The sequence below is a fragment of the Cryptomeria japonica genome, chromosome 4, assembly GCF_030272615.1.
Source record: "Cryptomeria japonica chromosome 4, Sugi_1.0, whole genome shotgun sequence".
In the NCBI taxonomy this organism is placed as follows: Eukaryota; Viridiplantae; Streptophyta; class Pinopsida; order Cupressales; family Cupressaceae; genus Cryptomeria; species Cryptomeria japonica.
Genome location: NC_081408.1, coordinates 777,618,556 through 777,624,576, shown reverse-complemented (window position 1 = coordinate 777,624,576; position 6,021 = coordinate 777,618,556). Strand labels below are relative to the sequence as shown.

At 29.8% G+C, this 6,021-nt stretch overlaps 1 long non-coding RNA gene across 1 annotated transcript; it reads left to right on the top strand.

Moving 5' to 3' along the window:
• The first annotated feature begins 4,439 nt into the window (after positions 1-4,439).
• Positions 4,440-5,315, top strand: LOC131874807 (uncharacterized). Its single transcript, XR_009372169.1, has 3 exons — positions 4,440-4,527; positions 4,923-4,979; positions 5,081-5,315. It is a non-coding gene; the product is annotated as an uncharacterized LOC131874807 (long non-coding RNA).
• The last annotated feature ends 706 nt before the right edge of the window (positions 5,316-6,021 follow it).

Genomic DNA, 6,021 nt, shown 5'->3' with positions numbered 1-6,021 from the left:
TTATAGTTTTGTTTTCAGTAAGATTATAAGTATACCTATAATAATGCTCATGAGCATGCTTATAAGTACGCTTATAAGTATATCGCTATTTCTTTATGCTTATATGTTTTTTAGGTTACTTTGCCTCTTTTCTTTTTCTTTATTTGTACTTATTCTTATTTGTTTTGTTCATGAAATTTTTCTTCTTCATTGTTTCTTTATTTTAATTTTTATTGCTTTATTAGGTTCTCTTGTTTACTTTGTGTGTATATGTGGGGTTCTATTTTATTTTCAGTTTTGTTTTTAGCAAGCTTATAAATAGACTTATAAATAGACTTCTAACCATATTATTATAGTTTTGTTTTCAGTAAGATTATAAGTATACCTATAATAATGCTCATGAGCATGCTTATAAGTACGCTTATAAGTATATTGCTATTTCTGTATGCTTATATGTTTTTTAGGTTACTTTGCCTCTTTTCTTTTTCTTTATTTGTACTTATTCTTATTTGTTTTGTTCATGAAATTTTTCTTCTTCATTGTTTCTTTATTTTAATTTTTATTGCTTTATTAGGTTCTCTTGTTTACTTTGTGTGTATATGTAGGGTTCTATTTTATTTTCAGTTTTGTTTTTAGCAAGCTTATAAATAGACTTATAAATATTTATTTTTTAATTAATTTTTTTTAATTGTTTTTAGTTAGCTTATTAATTTCTTTTTTTATTGTAAACCTTTTTTATTAAAGTTATTAAATATAAATTTAATACTTATAGTATACTTATCATATATAGTTATAATAAATCTTATAAGCATTCTTATTGGTCTACCTTCTCCTTTTTTGATTACGTCAAGCTTATTTTTTATTTAGTTTATTATTCCCTATATATATATATATATATTTGCTAATTTGGTGATTAGTATAATTGTTGTTTATTGTTGCTCTAGTCATTCTTATAGTTATTTAATTTACAGAATCTTTATTTCTTAGTTTAATACATTTGGTTTGCCTATCCTTAAATCACTCACTTTCTTTCACCCATTTAACATTCACAATTCTTCTTTTCTTTAATTAATAATCTCTATAGAGTATTATATCAACTCCTCTTTCTTTTCCATTTTTTATTGTATTTTTTATTTTCTATTTTCTCCCTCTTACTTCATTTCTTTTGTCACCTTCCTTTCTTTTTCCCTCTTTTTAAGTTGGCCTGGTCTGTTACTCATACTCAACCTATGATGGATCTTAGAACATGATCCAAAATGTTGATACAAAAACTACCACACAATCTAATGCAAAAGCAGCTCTTTCAAATCTAATAGATTTTGGAAACTTGATATCTTCAATTAATAACTCATTTGCTAAGACATCAATCTGAAATAAAATGGCAACTCAAAATTCTAGATTCTAATTTGCAAGGAATAAATCTCCAATAATTAGACACGTTCCTTTCTTTCATTCAAAGGGTTATAGCTAGTTATGAATAATGAGTCAAATTAAGAAGTACTAAATGAGACGATGTTTATTCGAAGGCTTCGATCTTGAATATTGAAACTTACCGTTTTTTGTTGGATACCATTCTCATCAGGATTATTAATAAAAGTTTCAGGTCACTGTTTTCTTCACCACTGACATTTTTTGATGTTCTTATAATTCAGCTGGGATTTTATTTTTAATTATTTCAATCGGGAGAAACACTGTCGACTTCATCATAATGATAATATATTTGAGTTTTCATTTCACATGCACATCGAATTGGTTTGCTTTGAACTTTTATCGTTTAAATTTTGTCATAATTTTTCTCATATTGAACAATCAAGAGAGAAAAGTTTCCGTAATGATCATAAAAAGTTTATTTATATTTAAGCCGATAGGCTTTTAGTATGGGGTTTTTTGATCGGGAAAGTGTCAGCCATCCGGAAAAAATAATTTTCCGACACGTTTCCGTCAAGTTTTCTGCTGACTAAAAAATACGTTTAAGGTTTTTATTTATAACATTGTATTAATTTTTGGCGAGATGTATGTAGTACGTCTTCTACGTATTTGTCAGCGAAGTTAATTCATTTGAGTTGAACATTTGATGGTGGTGTGAGTTGAACATTTGATGGTGGTGCACTCAATATTGGACAAACATTTATTGGTTTGAATGCTTACCAGTTCATGGTGGCCTCGCAGAGTATGACGATGAATTCACTTTGCATTCAGAGAAAATTGATGCCCAGGATGAAGAGAAGAAACTCATATGCTCCTCATTCTATTGTCTCTTCAAATATCTTTTTGCTTGCCTTCATTTATATCCAAAGCCTCTGCTGAGTAGGGATTTCTTAAAACATTAGGGTTCGTCAAATTACAGAAGACAAAGAACCTAGCTTCTGTTTTGTTTGTGGATAATGGCGGAAGAAGAATCTATGTTTTTTAGATACCTATTTGTTGAATGCACCGTTATTTCCCTCATTTCCATGCGAGATAAAAAATTGGGCATTTTTATTCACAGAGTAAGGGCAATTAGGTTTAATACGGTTAATTTTTTGTTCTTGCAGTTGCTTATAGGATTTAATTTTTTGGGGTTTTTGGTTTTTTGCAGTTAATCGGTAATACCCACTAGTTTATCTTAACAATTTTGTGGAAGGATGCGTTGCGAAAATTGTTGTGAAGCTCAAAATCATGGAGTCATGCTGTAGTGTGAAGGACAAGTATTTGAAGCATATGGAAATGTTTGGGTTCAAAATTTGAACTATGTTGCAATTTTTTTTGGCTGGAAATTGAGAAGATCAGATTGATACAGTGGCTAAGGTGTGATTTCCTTATATTTCGTTTGTATCAGACTTTGCTATGTTTTATGCAAAATATGATTATGTTTTCTGGTATCTTTTTAAGTTTTTCTTTTTCCTTTCAATAATGTTTTTGGGTTTCGATAATAGATCCAAGATTTTGAGGTGTACTGAAATGGCTATCTAGCGCCAACTTTTAACGAATTCAAGTATCCAAGTTTTGAATTTCGGTTTTTATATTTCAGCTACAATTGTGTTAGCTTCTTTGGTTGTTTCTTTAGCAGTACTTGTGTTTGCCGATCTGTATATATAATTTGACTTTCTTTATTAAATATATATGTGTGTGATATGATTTAAAATGGATTTTTGAGATATCCAATTGAAGAAATTGGAATTTTTGTAGGTTGTTTTGTTTCATAAGACTATGAACATGAAATTAAAAAGGACCGCAAGTGAACAAGTTCAAGATTATTTTGGCAATTCTTTCTAGATTCATGATAAAAATTTGGTATTAGTTTTAGCATATAAATAAATATTCATACCATTTTACATGTGATTGACCAAAGACATCAAAACCAGAATTAACAAAGTGATTAATTTCAAATATAGAACCTGCATTAAAGTAAAATGCAGAGTTAGCTTCCTTTGATTCGAGACATTGATTAGAGTTAACTTCTTGTATGAAGTTGTTTGAGTCTGTCTTATTCTTGAAGTAGTCAGATCTGGTCTTGACATGTGTGACAGTTTTTAGGTGATATATGCATCTCTCTTGACAGTTGATTGTTAGGATGAACATCAAGTTTTTTATCAAGTTTTTGGAGCCTCTAATTGACATGGTTTTTCTGGATGATCTCATTTTGGCTGTGAATCATCTTATCATTTTTTTGTTAAGTTTCAGTCAATGCAGATCACATATTTTTTAATTTATCAATTGAACATGAAATTAAAAAGGATCGCAAGTGATCAAGCTCAAGATTATTTTGGTAATTCTTTCTAGATGCATGACATAAATTTGGTATTAGTTTTAGCATATAAATAGAGATTCATACTGTTTTACATGTGATTGACCAAAGACGTCAAAACCATAATTAACAGAGTGATTCATTTCAAGTATAGAACCTGCATTAAAGTAAAATGCAGAGTTAACTTCCTTTGATTCGAGACATTGATAATTTTGTAAATCTCAGATTAAAAATCCTCGGCATTTAGTATATAGATAATTTTTTAAATGCAGCTTGGTTGGACAATAGCATTTGAACCTATACTAGTATAGAAGATGCTTATTTAATATTAAATTAAAGATTAATTGTACTGTGAAATACTTTGTTTGAGTATAAGTTTCATCTTTCAAGCACTTTGGTAACTTGCCTTGCTATATATCATTGCAAGCAGGAAAATGACACTTCCTATGTTATTTGTTGTCTTAGATTTAGAAAGAAGTTGTTAAACTCTAACCATCTTTACATTTTGAATTTGGAAATACTCAAAAGCATAGCTATTTCTAGAAATTTTGTTAGAGCATGCACAAGAAATTTCTTTTGGTTAAAAATCTTTGTGCTCTCCATGGTTGTGGCCAATCAATTCAGCATGAGTGTCAATCTCTTATCCTTATGTGAGAAGTTTCATTCAGGGAATTTGGCTTTTTGCAATGAAGAACATAATTTCTAATTTCTTCAAGTAATCTATTTTACTGCTGGCACATTTGGAAGTTGCATGGAAATCTGGATGCTCTTTTAGATTTTTGATTGCTAGAGCTACAATTTAGCTTTTGGAACCATTCAAGGTGATAGATTTTATGTACATCATCTTATTATGTGATAATTTGGATCAATGCAAAACAAATATTTTATAATTTATTTGATGAGTTGAATCTTTTTCTTAGATTGTTTATATTTCATTTATAAGGAACGCAAGTTATCAAGTTTGAGATTACTTTGGTGATTCTTCCTGGCCTATGATAGAAAAGTGGAATTGGTTTTAGTATATACATACTTTGGTTTTAGTATATACATACAAAAGTATACCGATCTATCAATATGTGATCAATTGCTAGATTTAACTAAATGGTTCATTTTAAATAATGTCTGCATCAAAGTCAAATATCAAGTCGATTCGATATTGTTCCTATGAGAAGTATGGCCAGTTACATATGAGCACTTTTTTTGTTTTTTCTTATAGCATAGAATTTGCAACATTGTTTGCCGCAGTCATGCACCCAGTCATCTTCAATGCAAAGTAATATTTCTCTATTCCTTTCACTATAATATGATTCTGATTCTGATTTTTTTTAAGATTTAGAAATTATAGTCTTAATGGTTTATAATTTGTAATTGCAGAGACATATGGAATCTCAGGATACATACGTTCTAAGATAGAAAAATGGATGTGCACTCTAGGCTCGTGAGAAAGTACAAAGCAATACCAAAGTGGTGGTTTTTCATGATTCTTGCCTTGACTTTAACAGTAACCATTATATTCTGTGATTCGTTTAAGGATCAACGTCAATTGCAGTGGTGGGGAGTGCTCCTTTCATGTGGCCTTGCCATATTCTTCGCTCTACCAAATGGCATTATAAAGGTTACTATTGATAAGTTATCAAAGTCTTGCATTTTGAAGAAGATAATGGTGATCATGTTGCAAATTCTTGCATAAATGTACATTCTTCTCTATACTTACAAATCAGCGCATCTTCCACGACCGCCTCATATCCCTTCCTACAGTTTGATCTATGTAATACCGTAGGTGATAAATCTATGTCTTGGCAACTGGAATGTTTCTTTAATGTATTTCCTATTTACATCATGAACCGCATATTTTCAGATGAAGCATATTTTTTATAGATTTATCATCTACAATACTTAATAATTTTTTTCCCGTATCCACGTGTTAATTGGGTTTTGTTCCAAATTGCATCATGGAGGCCAAGCCATCTTCTTATGATAAACTTATTCCCAAGGATATTTTGAATGGTGAAATGAATTTCATGTTTAGTTGAAAATTATCAGAGATGACAAGCTTGGATAAATCGGTGAAAAAGTAGACATTATACTCTAGAAAGAGTTTAATATGTGTTGATTAAAATCACCTAATTTAGTTGAATATGATTTACTAAGTATCATTGTCTGTCCTTTGATTTCTAGCCTTATAACAGTATCATCTAAGTTGTTTGCACCAACATTAAATTGTGATTAATCTATCTCCATTTAGCCAATCAAACTGTCAGGATTTCTTGTATAATTTCCTTCCTATAATTTCCTTCCTAATGTGTCATTCCAAC